Below are 13,625 nucleotides of genomic sequence, written 5' to 3'. Positions count from 1 at the left end.
CCAAAGAGAGCTGAAGAATGTTTTGGACAAATCATGGTTTGAGAACCACACACAGGAACTGTGTAGGAGCCATTGAATGTAAACCAGTCAATCCTTCATTGTGGTCTATGACACGTTCACATGACTCACACATGTGGACTGAATTCTCTTCTGGTTCACATTAAAAGACTCTTTGAAACAGTTTGGATCTTCTCCTTCTGTTATGCTTGCAGCTCCACTCCTTTCCTCATTCTTCTGCTCTCATAAATGTAATCCAGTCTATTTCTTTGTGAACATGCCTCAACTAACTCCACCACATAGGAATGTTTGGAAGGTGACAACATTTGAGCTGCAAATGACTCAATGTGTGCTTTTTTTTGTTTGTTTTTTTAAACCGTAGCAATTCACACACCACTTTGAAGAAGTATTTTGTAACGCAAACCTGGAGAAACACTTCAACAGAAAACATCTTCATTTGTTTGACAACTTACGTTATGTGCACAATAGCACCACCTATTTGAGAGGAGTGACACTGGCACATTTATCATTTACCAACCGACTGACAAGCAGCTGTGTTTCCTGCACATTTTAGTGAGGATGTGTCGTCAGGGGTGGTATCAGTGGCAGGACACCGTCTGTGTTTAAGGTAATGCCAAAACAGTGATGAGAAATGTAATACTTTTTCTGACTTGTGGCTGTTAGACATCACATTGGCGCTGACGTCATCGCATATCTACTTGTCTGATGGATGTCACCGTGTGAACGTGTGCACAGTTACAGAAATATCCCACTTGACTGGATTCTGTGTGAAAGGCACAGGCAGATAATCACCATATCTGCAGCTACAGCTATGATGCAGGAATTACGAATAAATCATGCAAGGGTTAGGGTTAAGGTCTGTGTGAGAGGTTTAGGATTAGGGTCTGTGTAACAGGGTTAGCATTCTGGTCTGTGTACAAGGATTAGGGTTAGGGTTAAGGTCTGTAGAAGAGGTTTAGGTTTAGAATCTGTGTACCAGGGTTAGCATTCAGGTCTGTGTACGAGGATTAGGGTTAAGGTCTGTGGAAGAGGTTTAGGATTAGGGTCTGTGTACCAGGGTTAGCGTTCTGGTCTGTGTACAAGGATTAGGGTTAGGGTTAATGTCTGTGGAAGAGGTTTAGGTTTAGAATCAGTGTACCGGGGTTAGCATTCGGTTCTGTGTACGATGATTAGGGTTAGGGTTAAGGCCTGTGTAAAAGGTTTAGGATTAGGGTCTGTGTACCAGGGTTAGCGTTCTGGTCTGTGTACAAGGATTTGGGTTAGGGTTAAGGTCTGTGGAAGAGGCTTAGGTTTAGAATCTGTGTACCAGGGTTAGGGTCTGTGTAAAAGGTTTAGGGTTAGGGTCTGTGTACAAGGATTAGGGTTTGGGTCTGAGTACGAGGGTTAGTGTTAGGATTAGGGTCTGTGTGCGAAGGTTAGGTTTAGGGTTTGTGGCCAAGAGTTAGGGTCTGTATGAAAGAGCATCCGTCTCCCAGCACAGAGGGTGACCAAAGTGGGTCCCAAGGGTCATTATAGGCCTGCAGCTTATTTATTCCTTTAATTATTTCGTATGCGGCCCTCGGTTGAAAAGGTTCACAAATCCCTGTGCCAGAATCATAATGGTATTGCCCGTGTGTTACATTGTAGTCGTATATATAATATCTTATATTATGTAATTGCTAAAAATAAAGGGAACACTAAATTAACACATCCTAGATCTGAATAAATGACATATTCTTATTAAATACTTTGGTCTTTACATAGTCGAATGTGCTGACAACAAGATCACACAAAAATTATCAATGGAAATCAAATGTATTAACCCATGGAGTTACTCAAAATTAAAGTGGAAAAACACACCACCTGTTGTCTATTCCATTTTCTCAACAGGTAGTGAAACTGCCAATTGAATTGAGTGTTCCCTTTATTTTTTGGAGCAGTGTATAAAGTATTGTGTTGCTGTGAGTCATGCAGGCAATTGATGTGTACCTCGTGGGAATCAGGGCATTCTCACTGCAATGCAGCTTGCAATGCAGGGCGGGTTAGACCACAAAAGGTTACGTGTTTGAGACAGGTGATGGCCACAGCAGAGCGTTCAAGGCTTGGATGGCATTACTGACCTTAGCATGCCATCTGTGTGTGTAGTAGTAGTAGTGCCTGCAATGGGAGGTCGCAACAAGAGAGGCAGTTGTTTCCTTGTCTTCTCCTCGTCGTGTGGTGTAGTCTGAGGTGACATAACAAGAAAACATTTCCATAAAAGACGACACCCCAAGATGTGTGGCAGCTTGTGAAAGAGGAGTCGATCCATAAAGATTCCAAACAAAGCTCCGAGGTTCTGTGAGGGGTGAACGACTGTCAGGGGATGAAGCAATCATCACGCACTCAGACGAATCCCTGCTACCTGAACCACTCAGTGGACATGTTCTTGTTCTACTTTGTGTAGCTAATCCCACCGGGAGAACATGATGGATTCATACTTGGCTCTCCGATTCAATGTCATGCAAAGACATTTGAATGTATCTACTTCTTCCAGTTTTCCATCAATGAACGAATCAATGAGAGGTTGGACTAGAGTCCTTGATTGTCCCTGAATCTCCTTTGTTCACCTTAACAAGAGATTTTGTACAACTTTTGGGAACAGTTTGCGGGAAGGCTCTTTTCTGTCCCCAGTGTACAAAGCAGGCCCGTTAAGGCATGCTTGGAGGGTTTTGGTGTGGAAGAATGGACCTTCGTCTTTTTAGAAGAGCTGCAAAGACTCCATATTAGGGATGTCCGATATTGGCTATTTTGCCGATATTGTCCAACTCTCAATCTCCCCCTGGCCCTTTCACAGACTTTTGAGCATCACAGTATTAACTTCACGATGCAGCATTTTCAACAGTTTCACATAATTGGGATGCTGGCGCTGAAAGCTCTGTATCGGCTTTTATTGTAGGGAAAAAAAACAATACCGATGTTGGCCGATAAAGTTTTTATGCCAGTATCGGCCCCATAATTATCGGTAGCTGACAATATCAGACATCCCTTCTCCATATTTTCCTTATGTTTGACTTCCTGTGGGTGTCCATACAGTTCTACACAGGTGCCAACGATGTGCTGGAACAGGCAGTGTGAGAGGTTCAGTGCATCACTGGGTGGCACATTTCCCAAAGACAATTCCAGTGCTGTAAGGAGAGACGGTGTGAGTCTTGGAAGCGTCCGCGCTGACATTTGAACGTTTGGTCTTGGCGCCGCTCGTTGTCAGCCATCCAACGACAGCCTTCCTGGTGGCCAGGTGCTAAGCCTTGCTGGCATTGTGTTCATCGTTCAGATAAGAACACTGAAAACATGCATACACCTCCGCCAAGGGTTACTTAAGCATTTCTCTTTTATAAAATCATCTTAGCAAGTGTAATCAGTCCATGTCCTTCTTTCGGATCCCAGAAAAATAAACGCATGGATGAAACTTTGCCTCCTTTTAGTGGATTTACGTGAACATTGAAAGGAACCCTAACCCTAACACCAATTACTTAGTATTGATAATGATAGTCTTAGCAATGGTAATGAGAGTAAAAATAATACATAATTTTAATAATTAAATCTTTGATTTGTCAAATTAAATATTTTTAAATAAATGTTATAAATTTGACATGATTTTTTGCATGTTTGTCACACTTAAATAAAAAAAAAAATGTAGATATTAGTCAATGACAACACAACGGAACACAAAATGCAGTTTTTAAATGAAACTTTTTATTATATATATATATATATATATCCCATATATTAAGGGATAAAAAAAATCCAAACCTACATGGCCCTGTGTGAAAAAGTGATTGCCTCCTAAACCTAATAACTGGTTGGGCCACCCTTAGTAGCAACAACTGCAATCAAGTGTTTGTGATAACTTGCAATGAGTCTCTTACAGCGTTGTGGAGGAATTTTGGCCCACTCATCTTTGCAGAATTGTTGTAATTCAGCCACATTGGAGGGTTTTCCAGCATGAAGTGCCGTTTTAAGGTCAGGTGTTTCACACAGGGCCATGTAGGTTTGGATTTTTTTTCTCCCTTAATAATAAAAAGTTTCATTTAAAATCTGCATTTTGTGTTCAGTTGTGTCGTCATCGACTAATATTTAAATTTGTTTGATGATCTGAAACATCTACGTGTAACAAACATGCAAAAAAATAAGAAATCAGGAGGGGGGCAAACACATTTTCACACCACTCCCTCGCTACTTGCCGTTTCAAATTTCAGTGTCACTCTATTACAGTTATCAAAAATATATGAATTAATAAATCATGCTGTTTCATGGTTCAATATGGCCTATTATCGGTCAAAAATAGCAGATTTTACATATTTTTGCCAAAATCTAGCATTTTAAATCATATAAAAATGGCTAAATGAACTAAAATACAAATACTGTATAAGGCATTCGGAAGACGCATTCAAAGAAGTTGTGATGATATGTAGTATTCTACACTGGTCCCGAGGTGTCAGCAATGTTACGCACAAGCACCAGGATTGATTGCCGAAACAACAGGTTTGCAGGTTTAAATGATATCACAACAGGCACAATAATCCCTAAGACACTCGACTGTCTTGGCCTTAACCTACAGCAAGATCAAACTCAACTCTCAACCCCCGACATCCCTTCCTGTCCACGGAGCTCCCCTCACACCGGAACCCTTTTACAGCAACACACACGAGCATGAGTTTTAATTATTAGTCTTGAATGGCTTATTTTTCCTTTACTACATTGGGTAATAGTGTCAAGGTTAGTGTTATTTAGGAGTATTATTTCATGTTTAGAGGGCTCTAATAATGTTAAAAAATTGTATTTAGAAGGTCAAAAACATGTTTTGTATGCTCTAACTTTGAAAATGTTCGAATTATAAATAAAGAATACGAAAATTCACTTATCACAGTCAAGTTTGGAACCAATTAACCGTGATAAACAAGGGATTACTGTTTATTAAATTAAAACATTTAAATATTGTTCATATAATGGTTTAATAATATTATTAATTACATTCCTTTTTTGTGTGCGTACAGTATATATCCACACACCCTATAGACAAACATACAATAATATTTGCTACCCAGAAGGTTTTACATGCTAGAGTTGGTAGTGGGATGTGTTTATAAGTGGCCCTAGCAGGTAGGACTGTTAACTTGTATTGATTTTTAATTTGGCATTGACTTGTGTACGCTATAATATGGACGTACTGACACCCAGTCTCTTGATCAATGAATGAATCAGAGGTCGGACAAAAGCGCAATGCTTTTGTCCGTATCGTGTGTATCCTTTTTGGAATTGAAGGTGTCTCTCCGGAAGAGATTTCTCCACAACCGCACTGCCAGGTTGGCTTTAGTCCGTCCCTGACACGGGGTGGGGAGTGGCGGTCCTGATGCTGAATCCATTTCCATTTGTCGTCCTTAAAGGAAGCTGGCAGCGATCATTAGTAAATCAAGAGCACTCTGATTTATGACCGTGTTTGATTCAATGCAGCAGGGATCACTGACATGTGACCAGGAATTCAATTACGTGCTTGGCCAGCGACGTGGTCGCGTGGCGTGGACGTCGGGGAGCTAGCTTTAACGCGCTCGCTCCACACCCCATTCAATATTAGGCTCGGCGGGCCGACCTTGACCTTTGCCCTACTTAGCAGAGTGGTCCTGTGACCGTCTACTCGTGTTCTGGAGCGTCCCTGTCCAGCTATGTTACGCATGCCAAGTAGCGCTATGTTTAGTAGCTTCTCTGCACTCGCGTGTACACTGCAAGTTATTTTTTGAAATCAGAAGCAGTCCACAAACCATTCTCAACCTCCATATTTCCACTTAAGGACACCTTGAAAGCAGCATTCCAGGGAGAAAACACAAGCTGGGAGCGCTACTTCCCACTTGTCTTTGCTGCGCAGCCACAAATTGCTGTGATAATCACAAACTACATATGAACACAAACGCCGCTCACTTGCTCTCATCTGATTGGTTGATAAGAGGTGATGCTCAGGTCAAGGAGACCTCTCTTTGCCTGCAGCTCCCCGCTTGTGTGGAGAGTAAAAAGGCTCTGCTGGTAGCCTGGAGAGGATGCTTCATGTGCTGATGTGACACTAAATGTTCTATTTCGGCTCTTTCACACGCTCAGTGCTCTTTGAGGCGATCATGTGACACCTACTGTGGCAGGCATGGGGCGGGGTTTACCACCATAATCAACATAGTGTTAATCACATTAATATTATCCATGTCGTCATTATCTTTGTGTGGGATGAATACGAGTGGTGTACCTAATGAAGTGGCTGGTTCAAGTCGATCAATTCCTGCAATCAAAGGTGATCAATCAAGTTGAAGATGTAGTACACACAGAGCAGCATCCTCTATTGATGTTGCATTATGGGATGTCGGCCATGTTTGTTTGCAGTCATCAATCAGCGGCGTGGCCTATTTCATAGACGACTCATTGATCAGTGACCCCAGTGGTTGATCAATACTCACATGTTGAACTTCGTGAGGACAACTGCGAGCTGGGCAACATCATGCTGATTGTTTCTCTCCCTCGAATGTACCATATTTACTTTATTTTTAATATACATCCAATGTACCGTATTTACATTACATTTGATGTACCTCTAATGTACCATATTTACATCGTTTTTAATAATCTAATGTACCATATTTAAATCATAATATACCTTGAATGTGCCATATTTACAGTATATTTAATATACATCTTATATACAAAATCTATTTGATCATTTCACGTTAAACGATGTGTAAATGTGGTACACTGTAACTATGGTACATTAAACACTATGTAAATATGGTACATTAGAGGTCCATTAAATATGATGGACAGTAAATATGGTACCTTAGGGCAGTGTTTCCCAACCTTTTAGTCATACCATGAGCACCCCCTTACTCATACGTGTTGATAACTCTCCAAAAGTAGAATGCAACACAACTGTCATGATTTTGGCGCAGCTGTACCACAGGTTATTATCTCTCTGGGGAAACTAGTTTTAGCGCACGTTCCATTTTATTGTCTGGCTTAATATGAAAAGACAGAGAATATTTACTTATCATCTTGGAAATTAAATGTTTCCACGTACGTACCCCCTGCAATTTGCTCGGGTACCCCTGGTTGGGAATCACTGCATATGACGTAAATATGGGATATTATAGGTACGTTCAATATGATGTAAATACGGTACGGTACCGTAAATACAGTGGCGCCTTGGTTAGCAACCTTAATCCATTCCAGGAAATCTTTCTGCTTTCAAAGTGTCCTTAAACTCAAACCAAAACGGGCTCTAACCAATGCAGGTTTTCTCATAGAAAATAATGTAAAGCCAATTAATCACTTCCACCGAAACACCTAAAAATGTCAACACAAAACAAAACATTTTAGAGAGAATAATTATAGTTGTATATGCAGAAAATGATGTAAAAATATTAACGAATGGACAACTGAAGATTAAACATCACTTTTACAGTACCTTTATTTAACTCTCTTTGCAAACAACAACCAGAGAGAGGGGGGGTTGGAGTGGAGTTTTGCAAGAGGGAGGGGGAGGAAAGGAGATTATGCTTGGAGGGCAGTCCCTTTTTTTTAACTGCACTAATGTGGCACAAAAAATCTATGCAAAGAGGTCTGTTAATGACTTTTTAACATGCAAAGTTTTACATTAAAAAAAAAAACAATGCCACAAACGTTACATATGCATTGGAGAAATGAACATTTACCATAATGCTACCTGTAGTGGACACCCTTGGTAATGGTATATTAAATAAGATGTAAATATGGTATATTAAATATGATGTAAAAATGGTATATCACATGATATAAATATGGTACATTCGCAGTGCATTAAATATGATGTACACATGGTACATTAGAAATACATTAAATACGATGTAAATTCTGTATGGTATATTAAAAGGTCCATTAATTGTTATATAAATAGGGTACACTAGCGGTAAATTCATATGATACAGTATATATCAGTTAAATATGATACACTGTGGTACATCCCTGGTGGTGTAGTGGTACACACTTCTGCCTTTCATGGCAGAGGGCATGGGTTCGATTGCCAGGGTTACATAAGAAAGGGCATCCGGCGTAAAAACTAAGTCAAAATCATTCATGTGATTGACGCGCTGTGGCAACCTCTGGCAGGGAAAAGTCAAAAGTGGGGAAAAAAAAGGTACATTATGGTACATTAAAATATGATGTTAATATGATACACTGGAGGGACATTAAATACAATGTACTGTAAATATGGTATACACAGCACTGTAAGTGTCCTCTAATGTTCTTTTCTCCTCTATTCTATACCATTTTAGATTTCCTCCTCCTCCCTCATCACCTTCCTGTCTCCTATCCTTAATTAACGTCTGTCCTCTACCCCTCCACCATCCAATATACAGCACCTTCCCTCCTTCTTATTTCCTCTATCAGAACTTCATTTTCCACGTTCTTTCCCTTTTGACCACAGATGAGCTGTTTCCACACATAAGAGAATCAAAGTTCTCCCTCCCTCCCTGCCTCCCTCCCCACCTCCCAGCCCCAGTTGTCTTGTTGTGTTGCAGTCAACACATGACCAGTGGCCAGTGAAACATCACAGACATCCATCACTTTTGTGGTCATATAAAATAGTCCACAGCGTGCCCTTTCATTCCACTACTACAAAACAAACACTAAAAAGTCTCACCCCCGTGCACCATCGGTGTGGAGGCAGTGCATTATTTGGGGCATAGCGTCTGTCTTAGGGCCAATATTTGTCAAGCTTGCACAAGCAGGAGTGCAGCGTGCACGCATCCCGCGGGATTTTAATGTCAGCTGGGAGATTAAAATGGAAAAAAAAAAATGACTGCAGATCTGCTCTCCTCCACTGAGGCGATGACGCTGGTGAGTAAGTAACCTTGCTGCAGGAACGAGTCACGACTGCCTCCACTGTGAGTCAGCACAATAAGCCTGCATTCGGACTACGAGTATCTCTAAAAATATGGAAAAGCTATGACACAATATAAAAAAAATACAGGATATATAAGAATAAAACCAGGAAGAGTTGAAAAATGGCCGACAGGTTGGTCATCTAGTGGTTGCAGAGGTGGGAGCAAGTAAGTCTCAAGTCTTTAATCTCAAGTCACGTCTCAGGTAAAGGCCTGTCACAATAATCAATAAATTAATTAATCGCACGATAAATAAAAATGAAGTGGCTAATTTTGCTGGCCTCGATATATTGACATGTGCATGTGTGTTTGTTTTCATCCTCTCTCTCTCTGCCAAACAGGCTGGATGACAAGAGCGTTCACTCTGTGCATCTGTCTCAACACCTGGGCGAGTTGGTTCCATAAAGGAATAAACAGAGTGAGTGAACCCTCCTGTCAGTCATTCAGTCTCTTTGTCCCAGTGGGGAGAGGTGGGGCGCTAGGAAGTGTCCACTCGCTAGCTGTGCGTGTCGTGTTTTACACGATCATGCCCGTTGTGTATAAAACACAGTCTAATGTCAATTTCAGCCCGTTTTTCATTTTGTGACATGAAAAAGTTTGTAACAATTAAATAAATAACACAAAACGGCGGAACTTAGGTTTCAGCTGCCGTGATTCCCGAAGTATAACACCTCAATGTGCACCAAACGCATTTTGCCGCATCCAAAACAGACACTTTGACCAAACTCTGACAAAACGCTACACCTCATTAAACATCAACAGTGTATTCCACACACAATGTTGCAAAAAGCGAAGCAAGGAAGTGCATATGCAAATGAGCTGTTGTTTCCATTGACATACAATGTGAACGTCAGAGTATTTTGGGGTTGTTGTCAGAACTATTGTGATTTTTATGTAAGTGCAATTTTTGCTAAAAGAGACTAAGACTAAAAGAGACTATTTTCATTGGGTTTTTCTGGCTTTTTTTGGGTGAATTTATGATGTTGTTTGTTTGTTTAATTTGTTTTATTTAAAAGCTCTTGACATTCTCACTACAATGTTAAATACCCTTGAAAAATTAAAGTTGCTATGGATACGGTGTACTAACATCATTAAGCCATATATTATCATTACATTCATGAAAATAATTGTCTTAAAATAATGTTGACAATAATATCATTTATCGGCAATAATTTGTGGGACGATTATCGTCCAGCAAAATTTGTTATCGTGACAGGCCTAGTGTCTCCCAAATAAAATGCCATCTTATCAGTGCAACTATATCTGTTTTATATCTGTATCTATTACATTTTGAATTGTTTAATTTTTTAAATAAAATAGTGTGACAGGAAAGAGTGCTGACATATGCTACCCATCAAAAGTTTTAGAACACCCCAATTTTTCCAATGAATAGCTTGAAATGGTACAAATGTAAGTGGTGAAGTGCCAGAGGTTAAAAAAAGGTAAGGTTACCCAAAACTGAATTTCAGAATTATGCAAAAACGCCTGTTTCAGGCAATTTAAAGCTGTTCTGCAGAAATGGAGATTGACCAAGCCTTGGCAGTTGGTGCAACTCATTCCTACAGGTGTTCCAAGTTCTGGAGTACCTACTACCTCCTATGTCTGCATAAAAACAGTGTTCAGAACACACTGAGGTACGATACCTTTGTGAACATCAGTTGAACAGCATTGTACTGGAGAAACTAATTTGTTGCTACAAAAATGTCAAGAAAAAGGGGGATTAACAATGGAAGAGAGACAGACCATCTTAACACTTAAAAATGTTCAGTAGGTTTTTCCTCCAGAGAAATTGGAGTGTTCTACAACTTTTGAGCAGTGTAGCATACACAGAAATGTAATCCACACATTTGTTGTCTGTTGTTAAACCTGACGTGACGTTTATGGATGCATTCAATGCGGCAGATTAAACAAAAAGAATATGTTGTCTTGCTGGAAATGACATAAAATCACGTTAGTTGAATACTTTGAAAGGGGCCACATTTTACCCAACACATTCACTTAAAATCTCAAGTAAAATCTCAAAACATCAGACTTCAGTCTGATTCAAGTCTCGAGTCATTGATGTCAAAGTCCAAGTCGAGTCTGACTCGAGCACACCCCTCTGAATGGTTGTGCTAATTACTGCATAGTATATTTACGTTTAGCAAAAGACGTGTTGACGTTCGTGTCCAGGTGAAAAAAACACTCATGAACTTCAACCCCAGCTCACTCAAGCAGCACAGAAGCTAGTAGATGACAAATCCATAAGCAATAATTGTTAGAATAAGATTTTATGGAATGGGATTACTTAACAAGGCTATATTCTGTCATTGCTGCGTCAAGTTGAGGCAAAATTCCCAATTTCCACGACCAGCAGAGGGCGTAATCGACACAAACCCAACTCGTTTGCTGCCTAAACGGGCTGCTGTAAATGTGCGGCCCACACAACACGTGACCGTTTGCTGCTGGACAGCCAGACAAATAAAGAAAACTCACTACACAATACTTACTTTTCTTGCTTTAGTGAAGGTTTCTTTGACGTGTATGCCAACTGTAACATACAAAAAAAATGTGCAATTACTACAGTATCTATAAATGTGATATTTCATATGTAGTTTCATAAGTAGCCAACCAAAACTCATGTGATACATAACTGCTAATATCACATCATCGACTATTGAAAGTAAGAATTCAGCAACATCTGTGATCTCTATTGAAGTGCTTTGTGCGCGTGCACACTCACAATGTTTCCCAAGGCTTAAACATGTTAGAGCAACATCTGACTGGAAGTCATGTACCCCCTACTCCTGCACGCTTAAAAAGCAAACCACACAATGAGACATCTTTGCTATATATAGTATTATTAAATACTGTATATTATATATTATGACATTACATAAAAAAACGCATGTGTCTTATTTTTCAACTGCACACATACGCTATTAATTTCAAACGGAGAGGGTTTCAGAGGGGTAAGCTATCTCCTGGCAGGTTTGTCTTCTGTTTGGTGAATTTATTTATAACAAGTGGTGACAAGCTGTGGTAAGATGTGGTGAACTGATCTTTATGCTCTTTCTGGAAAAACATGGAAATAATCATTACAATGCAACTCATGGTAATGCGTACATAATTATGAAAACAAAGGCACATAATGTGCAGAAATCAAGAAGGAAATTAATTCAATACGAGGCTTGTTACTGAGCCAAATGGACATATAAGATTATGCACCAAGCAAAAATGCACAGCAGCACAGAGCTAACATTATGAAGGCTCACCTCTGTGCATTTCCGCACAGCATTAACATTTGTGAACGAGGACGAGGTGAAAGGAAGAATAGAAAATACACGTCTGTCTGTGCAGCCTTGAAGAAAGTCACACACATACAGCAAGTCTCAATCTGCGTCAAACATAGCGTGTTCAAGGACCGCCGAACAAAGTAGACGCAAACACCCGAAGAAGACACATTATTCGTGAAAGCATAAATTTACTTACATGTGCAAAATGGGGGCTTTTTAACATAGTCCATGCGTCCAGTCAAAACACAAATGACAGGCTCACACAGCTCACAAAACACACTAATTAGTCTAAAAAACTAAACTTAAGAGGACCGGCTCTCATTTAACACACAATATCAATGATCTTGAAACATCTTCAAGATTAAACACTTTCAATGCACAACGTCATCATCAAACTTACTTATTTGTTCATCTAACGCACACAAAACAACGGACAACTTCATGCTGTCACCTTTCTGCAAACACAGCTTTTTTAGGAGTTTTTTCCGACCTAGTGTCTGCCATTGCTAGCTTGTTCCTTCACCTGGAGAAAGAAACGTCAAAGATGGTCTAATGGCGAGAGGACCACTCACTCTTGCTTTGCCACATATAAATTGTTTTCAAGTTGAAAATGGTGTTCTCTGACAAATAAAGCTACTTTTGAGGAGGATTTTAGCTCCAGTATTGAGAGGTTTTAATATTTTTTGAGGGGTGGGGGGGAGATCTACATGAGGACTTTCTCCTAGCAGCAGCGCTGCTAATTTGGGAAAGCCTCTGATTGGCTGCATGGGCGGTGGGAAGCGCAGCACATGAAGAGAGCGAACACAGAGTGACAGCGAGGAGAGCAAAGGATGAAGAGAGACGGGGAGGAGAGGAGGCTGAAGGTGAGAGCGGCAGAGTGATGAGTCATGTGACCCCGGCGGCACGTGGAAAGGCTTCTCTCCCTCTGCCTCTGCTTCCTCTCGGATACAGGAGGCGCTCTCAGCCAATCAGAATGAGCCATCTATGTGTCACTGTGCTTACTCTGAGGGTGGTGTCCCCCGTCTCAATGTCACCCTCTAAGTCCCTTTAACCCTTTCAGGCCCACCTTCAATGACACAAGCATGAGGTGCATGAGGTGCATGAGACCTGATTGACAGATGTCACTCAAACATGTCCCATGCACCCGCTCTCCTGCCTGTCTCAGGACCGTTAAGGTTTTTCTTGGGTAGTAATGGTACAATACGCTCGTCGGTAACAACATTACAAACACCTTCCACAATCTAGGATGCAACATGGGAATGTTAAAGTTAACATTAGAAAATACACTTATTTTACAATTATTTTTTTATTGTTTGCTTTAGTGTCATACAATTTTTATTTTTATTTTTTTGAATAAGATTTGTATGTTATAATATCATTTTCTTTCACTATCATTACCACTACAGACGTATGTTGTTTATAG

At 40.3% G+C, this 13,625-nt stretch overlaps 1 long non-coding RNA gene across 1 annotated transcript; it reads right to left on the bottom strand.

Annotated features, from left to right (window-relative positions):
• Positions 1-1,888: 1,888 nt before the first annotated feature.
• On the bottom strand, positions 1,889-12,744 carry LOC129190371 (uncharacterized). The gene is made up of 3 exons (XR_008572984.1): positions 12,603-12,744; positions 11,417-11,457; positions 1,889-2,221 (listed from the first exon to the last, which is right to left on the bottom strand). It is a non-coding gene; the product is annotated as an uncharacterized LOC129190371 (long non-coding RNA).
• Positions 12,745-13,625: the final 881 nt, after the last annotated feature.

The sequence above is a fragment of the Dunckerocampus dactyliophorus genome, chromosome 11, assembly GCF_027744805.1.
Source record: "Dunckerocampus dactyliophorus isolate RoL2022-P2 chromosome 11, RoL_Ddac_1.1, whole genome shotgun sequence".
Lineage (NCBI taxonomy): Eukaryota > Metazoa > Chordata > Actinopteri > Syngnathiformes > Syngnathidae > Dunckerocampus > Dunckerocampus dactyliophorus.
Note: the sequence above shows the minus strand (reverse complement) of the source record. Positions and strands in the feature narration are given on the sequence as shown.